Below are 17,021 nucleotides of genomic sequence, written 5' to 3' on the forward strand. Positions count from 1 at the left end.
CTACTGGCACCCTCATGACGTTTGCTGAAGGCATACTCCTCCTGGGTGGAGACTCTAATCTACCCCTAGACCCAAGGGTGGATACTTCAGCAGGTTGCTCCTCTGTTACCTCCAGTTGTCGCAAATGCGTCTTACAGGCCCTTCACGAAACCTAACTTAGACGCTTGGCAGTTATTTCATCCAGATGAAAGACTACACTTTTTACTCGCCTCCACACAAGGTGTACTCCCGTATTGATCTTTCCTTATTCCCCACCGCTTGCTTCCTGCGGTCTTAGTGCTTGATATAGGGAACATCAGACCACGCCCCAATTACATAGACACTCACTTTGACAGAACATACCTCCCCCCATGAATGACACTTAACTCAACGAGGGTCTCCTACAAGAGAAGACAGTAGATGAAGATGTGACCAAAGAAGTTCTACTTCCAAACTCTTCTCTGGATGGTCATCCTGGAATAGTATGGGAAGCCTACAAAGCAGTAATCAGAGGGGTTCTCATCAAACATGGCTTGCAATTCAAATGTGAATGCGAGGCCGAACTAGCTCAACTACTCGCAAACATACATTTGGTAGAGACGCAACATAAACAACTTCCTACTACACAGGTAGAAAAGGAACTTTTAAGCCCACACAGACGAATCATCTTCCTTCTCCAATACAAAACCAAGGCAGCTTTACAATCTTGCCGGAAACATTATTACAAATCCGGAGATAAACGTAGTCTCCTGTTAGCTAGAACCCTGCATGACCAATGCAGTCAATCCTATATCCCTTACCTTGTGGGCAACGATGGTAAGAGGATTCAGCTGCCCCCCTCCAAATCGCAGACACCTTCTGTGAATTCTACCAGAACTTGTATAACCTGCCCAACAATCCGATGCCCCAGAATAATATTGAGGAATATGTATCCTCCTCAGGTCTCCCCAGGCTCTCCACTCAAATTACGCAAAAAGTCGGAGAAACCAATTACTTTGGAAGAACAGCAAGTAGCTGTCGACACCTCCAAGCCTGGCAAAGCTCAGGGCCCAGACCTCCTTGACCAAGTAGGCTTTATACCAACTTGCAAAGCCTGTGACAATACCACAAAAGTCCTCAATCTGATACATATGGCCAACCTCTTTGAGACGCCTTCCATGTTTCTGGGCCCAGATGCAGAAAAAGCTATTGACATGTAAAATTGGTCCTTCATGTTGGAGGCTCTGCACCATGTGGGCTTGGGAGATAAGATGCTTAGGTGGATATTCAATGTCTATTTGACCCCAACAGAACAAGTCAAAGCCAACTGTCTTCTCTCAAAACATTTTCCTATCTCCAATGGTACCCAACAGGGTTGTCCTCTCTCTCCTTTTCGCACTTTCATTAGAACCATTTCTTTGTCGGATCAGACAAAACCTGGACATCACTGGTATACACACTGGAGACTCTCAACACAAAGTCTCTGCATACGCAGATGACATGCTCTTCTCACTTACCAACTCAGTGGTTTCTATACCTAAGCTCCTTAAAGAACTTGATATTTATGGCTCTATTCCCAACCTGAAAATAAATACAGGCGTACCTCGGTTTACGAACGCCTTGGTTAATGTAATGTTCGGTTTACAAACGAAAATCCATTGAAAATAATGCTTTGGTTTAAATTTTTCACAATACGCTCTCCAAATGGCATTAGGGCCTCTTCTCTTGGATCGGCAGGTATAATATCAAAATGTCCATTTTACCCAAATTCTCCCTACTGATCTGTATACCATTGGAATATTTTAATAAAGCAAATGCCCTACTGATTGACTTTATATGGGCCCACAAGAGACCCAGACTACAACAATGTTTACTCACTCTACCTAAATACCATGATGGTATCACGGTCCCCGACATACAGAAATATTATCAAGCAGCACACCTGGGAAGACTTATAGATTGGTGCAGACACAACGAAATCAAGCTGTGGCCGTGGATCGAACAATCACAAAGCACCATTCGCTTACACCACATGGTAAGGTGTTTTAAGGACCTCCCTTCCAATCTAAAAGAACACCCAACTTTGGGACCCACATCAACCATCTGCTGCCAGATATGCTCAACCACCCCCGTCATCTACTTGTTCCCCCCTTTACCGTCTTGGGGAACTAACGCTTCTCTCCTGGCCTACGAGGGGGGGGGGGGGGGGGGGGGGGGAGTTGATTAAATACTCCTATGGACTGCCACTGTTTTCAAGTCTCCCACTTTCTGAATCCGCTCATTGGCCGTCAAGTCCGACACTTGCGTCACCGACGGGTCACTACCACCTGGATTCATGGAAAGTCATGCAGCTACAACACTTTCTGAACACTTTCCCACCTCTGGATAGTTTTCAACATCACCTGAATCCCCTTGAACAGCTCTGTGATGGAGATGGTCCCCTGCCACACACTTTCAGCTGATCACTCCGCCACTCTCCCCCCTTCCTCTGGAAATGGGAATTGATGGTGAACAGATTCATCTCCTTAACCAAGCAAGGGAGTATTATAAGTTTCGCTCTAAAATCTTCCATCAGTACATGGGTTCAGGAAACGTATTTCAAACTCATTAGATGGTACCACACTCCAGCAGTACTTCACAAATATCTTCTCGTGATCTCAGACCAGTGCTGGAGATGCCAAGACGGAAGGGGGTCTTTATTACTAATCTTTTGGACTTGCCCAAAATTGGGAGTCTTCTGGAAAGAGGTACATCGTATCTCTCAGAAGTTCACCGTTTATGCCCTTCCTGACGACCCAGTTCTCTTCCTTCTACGCGTCTCAGATATTCCGGAAAAAACCTACAGCAAGTCGATCTTGTGCCACTTGTTTAACGCCGCCAAATCGTGCATTGCCTTAAAATGTAGAGATCCACATTCCCCTCCTATCACACTTTGGCTTTCAAAAGGTAGAAGAGGTGAACAAGAGGGAATACCTAATACTTTTAGCGCAAAACAAACATGAGGCCTACTCTAAAACCTGGCTTCACTGACATGTGTTTACTTTCTATGAAGAGGGGAAAGCAGTCTTTGCAACCTGATCGCAAATTTGACACATTCCAACCCCTTTAATAGGATCATCCATCACCCCTCCAACTCTTTTTCTTCTCTCTTCCTTTCCACTTCCTACTCCGCTCAACCTTTCAACACACCCTTCCCTTGTCCTGACTTTTTTTTTTTTTATACAAACCATAACAGGGGGATATAACCTAGGCATTCAGTTACAGTTAGATCCTACTTTAAGGAGAACCCCTCACTTTGTTCTCTATTTTGTGCACTATGTGATTGTTACATGTTCTAAACGAGTCACCTTTGCATTTTATGCTGCCTATATCTGTTTTGTTATGCCGACTTGCGATCTCAGAAGGAGTTAACCTTTACTGACATACATGCTTCTGTTTATTACTACTCTGTGAATGTATTATCTAAATAAAATTTTTTTTAAAAATTATAAAAAAAGACTAGAAATCATTGAAAGCAGGTGGCGGCTGCAGGATCGGGAACCAATTTACACGTATTGGGATTTTTTTTTTTTGCAAAGACATGAAGCAGAATACATTTTTGGCCTAAATTTATGCCGAAAATTTGATTATTCTAACTTTTTTACTGGACGTTTAATATCAAAAAGTCAAAAATATTGTTTTTTTCTCAAAACTGTTGGCCTTTTTTTTTAGTAGCACAAAAAATTTAAAACGCACAGGCAATCAAAAGAAAAAAAAACGGATTTTAATTTGGGTGCAGTGTTGCATGGCCGCGCAATTGTCAGTTAAAGTAACACAGAGCCGTAATGCAAAAAAATGGCCTGGTCAGGAAAGGTAAATCCGCTGGAGGGCAAGTGGTTAAAAACACCAGACATTCCTTAAAGCACCTCAGATATAAATACGTTCTTTTTTATCAGGACAAGTAGATTGGGGCACCGATTTAGTACATGGACAAGTAGTTTTTTCTTAAACTTCCACACCCATCTTTAAATTTTGACCCAAAAGCACTAAATCTAGACGCTACTGTGAAGCAATGGTTTCCCAGTGGAAAACCATGAGCAATTCCACTGAACAAGACCATCTACACCAGGGGTCCTCAAACTTTTTAAACAGGGGGCCAGTTCACTGTCCCTCAGACCGTTGGAGGACCGGACTATAGTTTAAAAAAAACTATGAACAAATGCGGACACAGTACAGGAGATGACCAGAGACTGCGGACATACAACGGTGGCGGGAATACTGGGCCGGCCGCTCCATAAGACGCAGAGACATTTCCCCCCAGTGGGAGGAATCGTGCCCCGTCGCGGGTGTCAGCGGGGGGAGGAATCGTGCCCCGTCGCGGGTGTCAGCGGGGGGAGGAATCGTGCCCCGTCGCGGGTGTCAGCGGGGGGAGGAATCGTGCCCCGTCATTGGTGTCAGCGGGGGGAGGAATCGTGCCCCGTCATTGGTGTCAGCGGGGGGAGGAATCGTGCCCCGTCATTGGTGTCAGCGGGGGGAGGAATCGTGCCCCGTCATTGGTGTCAGCGGGGGGAGGAATCGTGCCCCGTCATTGGTGTCAGCGGGGGGAGGAATCGTGCCCCGTCATTGGTGTCAGCGGGGGGAGGAATCGTGCCCCGTCATTGGTGTCAGCGGGGGGAGGAATCGTGCCCCGTCATTGGTGTCAGCGGGGGGAGGAATCGTGCCCCGTCATTGGTGTCAGCGGGCGGAGGAATAGTGCCCCGTCATTGGTGTCAGCGGGCGGAGGAATAGTGCCCCGTCATTGGTGTCAGCGGGCGGAGGAATAGTGCCCCGTCATTGGTGTCAGCGGGCGGAGGAATAGTGTCCCGTCATTGGTGTCAGTGGGAGGAATAGTGTCCCATCATTGGTGTCAGTGGGAGGAATAGTATATCATTGGTATCAGGTGGGGGGGGGGGGAAATAGTGCCGTCATTGGTGTCAGTGGGAGGAATAGTGCCCCATCATTGGTGTCAGTGGGAGAGGAATAGTGTCCCAACATTGGTGTCAGTGGGGGGGATAGTGTCCCATCATTGGTGTCAGTGGGGGGGATAGTGTCCCATCATTGGTGTCAGTGGGGGGGATAGTGTCCCATCATTGGTGTCAGTGGGGGGGATAGTGTCCCATCATTGGTGTCAGTGGGGGGGATAGTGTCCCATCATTGGTGTCAGTGGGGGGGATAGTGTCCCATCATTGGTGTCAGTGGGGGGGATAGTGTCCCATCATTGGTGTCAGTGGGGGGGATAGTGTCCCATCATTGGTGTCAGTGGGGGGGATAGTGTCCCATCATTGGTGTCAGTGGGGGGGATAGTGTCCCATCATTGGTGTCAGTGGGGGGGATAGTGTCCCATCATTGGTGTCAGTGGGGGGGATAGTGTCCCATCATTGGTGTCAGTGGGGGGGATAGTGTCCCATCATTGGTGTCAGTGGGGGGGATAGTGTCCCATCATTGGTGTCAGTGGGGGGGATAGTGTCCCATCATTGGTGTCAGTGGGGGGGATAGTGTCCCATCATTGGTGTCAGTGGGGGGGATAGTGTCCCATCATTGGTGTCAGTGGGGGGGATAGTGTCCCATCATTGGTGTCAGTGGGGGGGATAGTGTCCCATCATTGGTGTCAGTGGGGGGGATAGTGTCCCATCATTGGTGTCAGTGGGGGGGGATAGTGTCCCATCATTGGTGTCAGTGGGGGGGGATAGTGTCCCATCATTGGTGTCAGTGGGGGGGGATAGTGTCCCATCATTGGTGTCAGTGGGGGGGGATAGTGTCCCATCATTGGCGTCAATGGGAAGAATAGTGCCCCATCTTTGGTGTCAGTGGGAGGAATAGTACGTCGTCATTGGTGTCAGTAGGGGGATAGTGTCCCAACATTGGTGTCAGTGGGAGGAATAGTGCCCCATTGTTGGTGTCAGTGGGGGAGGAATAGTGCCCCATCGCGTTGGTGTCAGTGGGGAGGGGGGGGGGGGGAGGAATAGTGCCCCACAGGGGCGGACTGACCATTTGGAAACTCGGGGTCAGCAGGGGGCCCCATGAGATGCCCCTGGTACCTTTTGCATAGGCTTTTTTGAGTTTGGGCAAGGACACAGGGGCCCCATGATCCCCTATTGCCCAGGGGCCCCATGAGTTGTCAGTCCGCCCCTGGTGCCCCATCATTGGTGTCAGTGGGAGGAATAATGCCCCATCATTAGTATCAGTGACACCAATGATGGGGCATTATTCCTCCCACTGACACCAATGACACGTAACTTGCTGACCCCTGCTCCAGCATGGTGCTGCTGTAGCCAACATACCTGGTTGCAGCAGCACCATCAGCACGGCACACTTACCTATCAGCTGTCGTCCTTCACTCTGGCCTCTCCACCACTCGATGTTCGTGGGGCCGCTCGGCTCCACCTCCTCGCAGGTGATTGGCCGCCTGTGTGACTTTCCTGAGCTACAGTTCTGGCGCCCAATCACGGTGAGGAGGCGGAGCCGAGCGGCAGGAGTGAGGGAGTGGCCGGAATGAATGAAGGAGCAGCACTTCCTGGACTGGATCGTCGTGGGACTGGGACCGGAGCCAGGTAAGGTACAGCAGCCCCCTGCCCGCCCCTGTACTTAGTGTCCCTTCCTGTCCCGCGGGCCAGATAAATGGCCTCGGCAGGCTGCATGTGGCCCGCGGGCTGTAGTTTGAGGACCCCTGATCTACACTGTGTACTCTACTTTCTATTCACTGAGCAGGTCCAACTGCTGTGTGCTCATCTGTACAGTGGATATAAAAAGCCTACACACCCATTAAAATGTCAGGTTCTGTAATGTAAAATAAAAAAAAAAATCAGACAAAGATAAATAATTTCAGAACTTTTTCCACCTTTAATCTGACCTATAAACTGTATAACTCACTTGAAATATAATTAAATTTTTTAGGGGGGAGTAAACAAAATAAAACTAAAATGTGGTTGCAGAAGTGTGCACACTCTCTCATAACTGGGGATGTAGCTGTGTTCAAAATGAGGCAATCACATTCAAAATCATGTTACGTAGGAGTCAGTACACACTTGCCATCACTTAAAGTGCTTCTGATTAACCCCAAATAAAGTTCAGCTGTTCTAGAAGGCCTTTCATGACATTTTCTTAGTCACATCCTACAGCAAAAGCCATGGTCCGCAAAGAGTTTCCAAAGCATCAGAGGGATCGCATTGTTAAAAGGTATCTGCCAGGAGAAGGTTACAAAAGAATTTCCAAGGCATTAGATATACCATGGCACACAGCGAAGACAGTCATCAACTGGAGAAAATATGGAGCAACAGTGAGATTACCGAGAACTGGACATCCCTCCAAAATTGATGAAAAAACAAGAAGAAAACTGGTCTGGGAGGCTGCCAAGAGGCCTACAGCAACATTAAAGGAGCTGCAGGAATATCTAGCAAGTACTGGCTGTGTGGTACATGTGACAACAATCTCCCGTATTCTTAATATGTCTAGGCTATGAGGTAGAGTGGCAAGACGGAAGCCTTTTCTTATGAAGAAAAACATTCAAACCCAGCTAAATTTTCCAAAAACACATCTGAAGTCTCCCAAAAGCATGTGGGAAAACGTGTTCTGGTCTGATTAAACCTAGTTTGAACTTTTTGGCCATAATTCCAAAAGATATGTTTGGTGTGAAAACAGCACATAACCAAAAGAACAGCATACCCACAGTGAAGCATGGTGGTGACAGAATGATGCTTCAGGGCTGTTTTTCTTCAGCTGGAACTGGGGCCTTAGTCAAGATAAAGGGAATTATGAACAGTTTCAAATACCAGTCAATATTGGCACAAAACCTTCAGGCTTCTGCTAGAAAGTTGAACATAAGGAACTTCATCTTTCAGCATGACAATGACACAAAGCATACATCCAAATCAAAGGAATGGCTTCACCAGAAGATAAAGTTTTGGAATGGCCCAGCCAGAGTCCAGACATGAATCCTATCAAAATCTGTGGGGTGATCTGAAGAGGTCTGTGCACAGGAGATGCCCTCGCAATCTGACAGATTTGGAGTGTTTTTGCAAGAAAAAGTGTGCCATGCTGATAGACTCATACCCAAAAACACAGAGTGCTTCCCTCCACCTAAAAGATTTCAGTTTGTTGTTTGTTCAGCTGACTTGTACAGTTTATAGGTTACATTAAATAATTTTAGAACTTTTTCCCCCTTTTATCTGTCTTTTTTTTACATCACAGAAACCTGACATTTTAACAGGGGTGTGTACACTTTTTATATCCACTGTATATCCCCTGAGCAAGGCCATAGCACTGTGTACACTACTGTCTATCCACAAAACAAGGCCACCAGCATCGGGAACTCCCCTATTCATCCAGTGAACAAGGTCCTCAGCAGGGTGAACAATCCTGTCTATGCACTGAAAAAGTCTACTTACACTGTATACTCTATCTTTACACCGAAGAAGGCACCCAGCACTGTGTACTCTCCTGTTTATCCACTGCACAAGGCACCCAGCACTGCATACTCTCCTGTTGACCTACAGAACAAGGCTATCAGCACTGTGTATTCTCCTGTATATACTCAAAACAAGGCCACCTGCAACATGCACTCTCGTCTAGCCACCGAACAAGGCCACCAGCAACATGCACTCTCGTCTAGCCACCGAACAAGGCCACCAGCAACGCGTACTCTCCCGTCTAGCCACTGACCAAGGCCACCAGCACTGCGTACTCTCCCATCTAGCCACTGACCAAGGCCACCAGCACTGTGTACTCTCCCGTCTAGCCACTGAACAAGGCCACCAGCACTGTGCAGTCTCCAGTCTACACAGTGCTGGTGGCCTTGTTCAGTGGATAGACGGGAGAGTACACAGTTCTGGTGGCATTGTTCAGTGGATACTCTCCCATCTATCCACCGAACAAGGCCACCAGCACTGTGTACTCTCTTGCCTATCCACCGAACAAGGCCATCTGCACTGTGCACTCTCCCGTCTATCCACCAAACAAGGCCACCTGCAACTTGTACTCTCTTGCCTATCCACCGAACAAGGCCACCTGCAACTTGTACTCTCTTGCCTATCCACCGAACAAGGCCACCTGCAACTTGCAATCTCTTGCCTATCCACCGAAAAAAGGCCACCTGCAACTTGCACTCTCTTGCCTATCCACCGTACAAGGCCACCTGCAACTTGCACTCTCTTGCCTATCCACCGTACAAGGCCACCTGCAACTTGCACTCTCTTGCCTATCCACTAGACAAGGCCACCTGCAACTTGCACTCTCTTGCCTATCCACTAGACAAGGCCACCTGCAACTTGCACTCTCTTGCCTATCCACTAGACAAGGCCACCTGCAACTTGCACTCTCTTGCCTATCCACTAGACAAGGCCACCTGCAACTTGCACTCTCTTGCCTATCCACTAGACAAGGCCACCTGCAACTTGCACTCTCTTGCCTATCCACTAGACAAGGCCACCTGCAACTTGCACTCTCTTGCCTATCCACTGGACAAGGCCACCTGCAACTTGCACTCTCTTGCCTATGCACTAGACAAGGCCACCTGCAACTTGCACTCTCTTGCCTATCCACTAGACAAGGCCACCTGCAACTTGCACTCTCTTGCCTATCCACTAGACAAGGCCACCTGCAACTTGCACTCTCTTGCCTATCCACTGAACAAGGCCACCTGTAACGTGTACACTCCTGTCTAAGCACTGAACAAGTCCACCTACACCAAATACACTCTCCTGTTTATCCTTTGAACAAGGCCACCAGCACTGTGTACTTTCCCGTCTATCCACAGAACAAGGCCACCCACACCGAATACTCTCTCCCGTCTATCCACTGGTCAAGGCCACCAGCACTGTGTACTCTCCCGTCTATCCACTGGTCAAGGCCACCAGCACTGTGTACTCTCCCATCTATCCACTGGTCAAGGCCACCAGCACTGTGTACTCTCCCGTCTATCCACTGGTCAAGGCCACCAGCACTGTGTACTCTCCCGTCTATCCACTGGTCAAGGCCACCAGCACTGTGTACTCTCCCGTCTATCCACTGGTCAAGGCCACCAGCACTGTGTACTCTCCCGTCTATCCACTGGTCAAGGCCACCAGCACTGTGTACTCTCCCATCTATTCACTGAACAAGGCCACCAGCACTGTACTCTCCCGTCTATCCACTGAACAAGGCCACCATCACTTTGTACTCTCTTGCCTATCCACAGAACAAGGCCACCTGCAGCATGTACACTCCTGTCTAGGCCACCTGCAGCATGTACACTCCTGCAGCATGTACACTCCTGTCTATGCACCGAACAAGTCCACCTACACCGAATAAGCCACCAGCACCGTGCATTCTCCAGTCTACCCACAGAAGAAGGCCACCAGCACCGTGCACTCTCCCGTCTACCCACAGAACAAGGCCACCAGCACCGTGCACTCTCCCGTCTACCCACAGAACAAGGCCACCAGCACCGTGCACTCTCCCGTCTACCCACAGAACAAGGCCACCAGCACCGTGCACTCTCCCGTCTACCCACAGAACAAGGCCACCAGCACCGTGCACTCTCCCGTCTACCCACAGAACAAGGCCACCAGCACCGTGCACTCTCCCGTCTACCCACAGAACAAGGCCACCAGCACCGTGCACTCTCCCGTCTACCCACAGAACAAGGCCACCAGCACCGTGCACTCTCCCGTCTACCCACAGAACAAGGCCACCAGCACCGTGCACTCTCCCGTCTACCCACAGAACAAGGCCACCAGCACCGTGCACTCTCCCGTCTACCCACAGAACAAGGCCACCAGCACCGTGCACTCTCCCGTCTACCCACAGAACAAGGCCACCAGCACCGTGCACTCTCCCGTCTACCCACAGAACAAGGCCACCAGCACCGTGCACTCTCCCGTCTACCCACAGAACAAGGCCACCAGCACCGTGCACTCTCCCGTCTACCCACAGAACAAGGCCACCAGCACCGTGCACTCTCCCGTCTACCCACAGAACAAGGCCACCAGCACCGTGCACTCTCCCGTCTACCCACAGAACAAGGCCACCAGCACCGTGCACTCTCCCGTCTACCCACAGAACAAGGCCACCAGCACCGTGCACTCTCCCGTCTACCCACAGAACAAGGCCACCAGCACCGTGCACTCTCCCGTCTACCCACAGAACAAGGCCACCAGCACCGTGCACTCTCCCGTCTACCCACAGAACAAGGCCACCAGCACCGTGCACTCTCCCGTCTACCCACAGAACAAGGCCACCAGCACCGTGCACTCTCCCGTCTACCCACAGAACGAGGCCACCAGCACCGTGCACTCTCCCGTCTACCCACAGAACAAGGCCACCAGCACCGTGCACTCTCCCGTCTATCCACAGAACAAGGCCACCAGCACAGTGTACTCTCCGAATATTCTGTACATTGGCCTCTTGGTCCTGTGACTGAAGGAGCAGCTTTGCATCGTACCAATGACTAGGCCTTGTACCCTCCAGAGGTGGTAGCATTAGTTTAGCACTCTCTGCCATGTCTGTATTATAAATATTCTGGGAAATCTTCCAAACTCTTCATGTGCTGTGTCGAGTATATTACAGAACCATAGCCGGTCTGTGTACCAAGGCCTTCCCAGCGTAGAGCTGGTCACCTATACTAATACATGGCCGACATGACGGAGGATCATCCCCGGCAGTGCGTGTTTACTAGGCCCGGGCAGCCGCCACGCACATGTATATGAGGAAAGACCCGGCGGGAGCACACACGGAAGTCCCGGCAGCGTCAGACTCTATAGGCCGCACGGTCACACACAGCGCCTGAGCAGGCCGCACTCCACTCACCAGATCTGGATGTCAGCCCGTCCCCGGCCGCTCGGTGCGTAGATTGCAGCCACCGCCTCCTCCCGTGTTATGAGTGTGCCACAGGCTCCAGCCACATTTACCTCGAGCGAGGCTCCGGCTCACACACACACCTACTCCTGCACAGGCCACATGCCCGAGCTGAAGCAGCGGAAGAAGCTGAGCGCGACACAACCGCACGGCGGCGCTCAACGGCCTAGTTCAAAGCACAAAAACAGCCCTCGCCATCTTGCTTGCCAATTAGGGGACGACTTGTTGTGTAAGACCAATCACTGGCCCCCTCCACAAATGACAAGGCATGATTGACGGCTACATGCCTCGCGTCACTCCCGCGAGAACAGGCGGGGTAAAGCAGCTCAGCCCTGACGTCATGAAGGAGAAAAGCGGAGTACGGGGGCTGCTCAGGGTCAGTTCACTTTCTGTTCAGATTTCGTTGTAGCCGAGCCTTCTTGTGTTATGTTATAAACTGGAGGCTGGCGCTCCCTGCTGGCTATGTTGGGTATGTGTAGTAGTTCTGTCTGTTGCTGGTGTTTATTATACACTGCTCAGAAAAATGAAAGGAACACTTTTTAATCAGAGTATACATCAAGTCAGTTAAACTCCTGAGATATTGATCTGGTCAGTTAAGTAGCAGAGGGGAGTGTTAATCAGTTTCAGCTGCTTTGGTGTTAATGACATTAACAACAGGCGCACTAGATGGGCAACAAGGAGACTACCCCCAAAACAGGAATGGTTTTACAGGTAGAGGAAATTGGCATTTTTTTCTCTGCTCATCTTTTCTGATTGTTTTTCACTAGTTTTGCATTGGCTGGGGTCAGTGTCACTACTGGTAGCCTGAGGCGATGACTGGACCCTACAGAGGTTGCACAGGCAGTCCAACTCCTCCAGGATGGCACATCAATACATACCATTGCCAGGTTTGCTGTGTCTCCCAGTACAGTCTCAAGAGCATGGAGTAGATTCCAGGAGACAAGTATTTACTCTAGGAGAGCTGGACAGGGCTGCAGAAGGTCCTTAACCCATCAGTAGGACCAGTATCTGCTCCTTTCTGCAAAGAGGAACAGGATGAGCTCTGCCAGAGTGCTACAAAATGACCAGCAGGCCACTGGTGTGAATGTCTCTGACCAAACAATCAGAAACAGACTTCATGAGGGTGGTCTGAGGGCCTGACGTCCTCTAGTGGGCCCTGTGCTCACTGCCCAGCACCATAAAGCTTGATTGGCATTTTCCATTGAACACCAGAATTGGCAGGTCCACCACTGGCACCCTGTGCTTTTCACAGATGAGAGCAGGTTCACCCTGAGAACATGTGACAGACGCGAAAGGGTCTGGAGAAGCTGTGGAGAATGTTATGCTGCCTGTAACATCATTCAGAATGACCGTTTTGGTGGTGAGTCAGTGATGGTCTGGGGAGGCATATCCATGGAGGGACGCACAGACTTCTACAGGCTAGACAATGGCATTCTGTCTGCCATTAGGTATCAGGATGAAATCCTTGGACCCATTGTCAGACCTTATGGTGGTGAGGAAGGGGCCTGAACACGGAGATGTGAGTAGGAGAGGAGCAAGAGCTCCAGAGGTCGGAGGAATAGAGCTGCCAAATTGAGACCGCCCGACACCCCACAGTAAGCTGGACCTCATGCTTCTAACGGCCGGCACTGAGGGTGTGCCCGCGGAGTCCCGTCCTGCTGCATTCCCTGAGTTATAGGGAGGGAGACGATCCCCCACGAGTCAGTGGCGTCCCACTGTTGCAGGCAGGGGGGTGAGCACAATGTGCGGAACCTCAGAAGGAGCAGACTGCACCGGAAGAGGGGAGATCCCTGCAGTGGGACAGGGCGGAGATGCGAGGCTGGGAGTGGGCTGGTTAAAATGCTGTGTGCCGAGGCTGCTGGATGGGAGTGGGAAGACAGGAGGCAGGAGAGATCCCAGGGGAGGATCGATCCAAGGAGGGATTGCCATACTCAGGTGGAAAAGATGGAGAGAGACCCTGCTGTGATCCTGTGACCCAGTGACCCTGAAATAAATTGAAATAAGTAGAAACAGATACCCTGAGAAACCTGTAATTTAATCACACAGGATGGAGCAAGATGACGCTGAAGTCCCCCATAAGTAGAAACCTTTCTCAAGATATGACAAGTACACGGATGAAGCGCTACTAAAGGAGTCGGTGAGTGCCATAGACAATCGTAAAATGTTTATAAAGTGACACTGTTCTATGCTGATAATAGAATTTCTATCTATAAAGGGGGGACTAAGTGAGCAATACATCAAGGTGTGAATATTGAAATTATACTGGGACTGTTTACATGGTGGATTATTGAAAGTGATCAGAAAAAGTAAAATTAAAAGACAAAAACAAGCAAAATGAAAAGTAAACCGGGCAAGGGAAGTAGGGAGAAAACCCCGCAGTCAAACGCAAATAGCAGCACTATTAAGAAGTACATGGCCATGGGTTAAAAATCCAGAGAATCACAGTCCTGAGAAAAAACATGAAAGAAGAAGGAAGTCTGATGAGGAGCAAACTAGATTGTCATATGAAAAAAGAGAAGGAAATTCAACTAATGAATCCATAAATACTGATAGTGGAATAGAAAAGAACTCAGTAGATCAGCAGAGCACTTTTTCTCAAATTCCTGCAAGAACTGAGATGGCGGAAATGTTTGCAAAATTGGAACTCTGTATGAAAAATGAATTAGTCGGGATCCACAATGATCTGGGGCGTATACTAAAGAGAGTGGAGGAAGCTGAGGAGAAGACGGACGCCCAGGCCCAGCAATTAGTAAACCTGAAGTCGCAGGTAGACAAAATGAAAAAAGAACAGCAGGAACTAACATACAGATTTGAAGATCAAGTGAACAGAAATAGAAGAAATAATTTGAGGATCTGAGGTCTACCTGAGGTCTCTAAAGAAGAGGACTTAAGAGAGAAAATTGAGAGTGTATTGAGCTCGTTAATTTACAGTCCAAACTCTCTGAAATTAGAAAGCGTACATAAAATAAAGAGATCAACAGGAATTGTATTTGAGTTCTCAAGAGATGTGATCGTACGTTTCCATCATTATGCGGACAGAGAGAAGATCTGGAAAAAAATGAGAGATAGATCTGAAATCAAATATGGAGAGATTAGTTTGCAAATATATGTGAATGTAGCCCCAGAAACTTTATCGAGGAGAGAATGCTGAAACCTCTTTTGGATCAAATGAGAGAGAAAAAAATTTGATATAATTGGGGATTCCCAGCATGTTTGATCGGATGGAAGGACGGAAAATCAGCTAGGTTAAGATTTCCGGAAGATATGAGAGACTTTTGTAACAAATTAGAGCTGCAGATGGTAGATATTGTGGGGTGAGCGGAAAGGTCAAAAGAGAGTTTAGAACTGAGGAATGATAATTGGCAGCAAGTGAGTAAACGGAGGAAATGAGGGGTAGCGGAAGGTGGGAGAGGAGTGGGGAAAGGTGAGGGATTTTTTTTTTATTTCTTCCTCCCGAGCCTGCCTCGCTCCTTTGCCCACCTTATCGCTGACCCCTTCTTAATCCTGACCTCTGGGTATCTAATAAGATAAGTAACAATATTTCACTAATGGGGGGAAAGGGAGATTTGGGAAAATTTCTATGTTCAGAGCCATACCCCAAAACAGGAATTGGTAGTGAGGAGAACTCACGTCAGATTCCAGGCCATTATGTAGGCCATGGAGATTTTAGGGAGGGGGGAGGGTAGGAGGGGAGGGAGGGAAGGAGAAATAGGGGGGAAGAGATAGATGTCCATCATATGAAGATTAGAGGCAGGTCTATGTGGAGATATGAGAAAGGGAAGAAAGAGGATTAACAAAGATAAATTAGTTCAATTAACATAATGACATATAACGTGAAAGGGTTGAACTCTCCAACTAAAAGACACAAGGTATTGAGAGAAATACGTCACTCCATAGATATGGCCTTCTTACAGGAAACACATTTAACACATGACTCCAGGGTTAAGTTATACTCAAGGAATTATCCACACTGGCATTATGCAGATTCAAAGAGGGCCAAGGGAGTTGCAATTGGGTTTGCAGGAGATTTAAGCTTCAAAGTGGAAGAGATACTGGTCGACCCAAAAGGTCAATATTTAGGTATAAGGGGAGTTCTGAAGGGGCAAGAGTACACGTTAGTTAATAACTAACTTTGATAATGTGCCATTGCCACGAAACGCGTTAGGGATAAGGACACCTCTCACACCATTGATTATCCACTTGGTTCATGCATCTGACTGTCGGCCATCTTTTTGGATTCTGTGAATCAGCTTTTTTGGACATTACCATGTAAGTGTGCTACTTACTTTTACCTTTTGAATAAAAATACTACACTATCAAGATTCCTTTCTTTTGGGTCTTATTGCCGAGTCCCTGAGATGATCTCCTGATATGAAAGCACACTAATCCTGGCGATACAGGATATAAGGCTATTTCGTGTTACTGTAAAGAGGCGCACTCCCCCTGGTGGTAGGAGACGGCAAGAGTGGTGCACTGGTGTTCCTGAGGGCTTTACGCTGAGGACCATTCGGCTGTGACCAGGAGTAGGTCATTATACTCCAATGCGCATTTACTTGCGCTATCTGGTTAGTGCATTTTACAGCTATTCTCCTATCACGGAAGTCACGGATTTGCTTGGATACACCCCAAAACTTATGACTTTAACATCCCTATCACTATAGGCACTTTGATTAGTTGGATGAATCTTCATGACTTACCTGACCATTGTTTACATTAATTTATGAATGTGGGATCTGGTGCATGTCATAAAATGAATGTTTAATTCTGCTATATATATATGTTAATTCCCTGTATTATATACTCAAGCGCTGCAACTTTTTGTATTTGACTTTTGATGAAGAGGGTATACGAGGTTTACCTTTATGCTAGCGGCTTGAATCTGTCAGATCCAGCGCTCGTTCCTTTCTCCATATATTACACGTTAGTTAATGTCTACTGTCCAAGCAAGAAGCCAGAAAATTTTTTTCAGGAGGTGCTTGGAAAGATAATGAAATTTAAATGAGGCTTTCTGGTGATGGCAGGAGACTTTAACTTATGTCTAGACCCCTGGATGGACGTATCTTCAGGTGCGCAGAGAGAAGAGAGTAGAGTTTTAAGAACGTTAAAGAAAAAGTTATATCAAAACCAACTGCCAGATATATTGAGAGTGAATCATCCCAAGGAAAGAGATTATACTTTCTTCTCAGCAGCACATAGATCATACTCACGTTTGGACT

The 17,021-nt window shown here is 48.3% G+C and overlaps 1 protein-coding gene across 1 annotated transcript in view; it reads right to left on the reverse strand.

The window, feature by feature from the left end:
- The window catches only part of SCAF11 (SR-related CTD associated factor 11), a 156,771-nt gene extending 144,727 nt beyond the window's left edge, over positions 1 to 12,044 (reverse strand). The window contains exon 1 of the mRNA XM_089674014.1: positions 11,758 to 12,044. The gene's annotated coding sequence lies outside the window, so the exon portion shown is untranslated. The remainder of the gene's footprint in view (positions 1 to 11,757) is intronic.
- Between the last annotated feature and the right edge of the window lie 4,977 nt (positions 12,045 to 17,021).

The sequence above is a fragment of the Staurois parvus genome, unplaced genomic scaffold (genome assembly GCF_062004578.1).
Source record: "Staurois parvus isolate SC_StPar_1 unplaced genomic scaffold, SC_StPar_1.0 ptg000147l, whole genome shotgun sequence".
NCBI lineage: Eukaryota > Metazoa > Chordata > Amphibia > Anura > Ranidae > Staurois > Staurois parvus.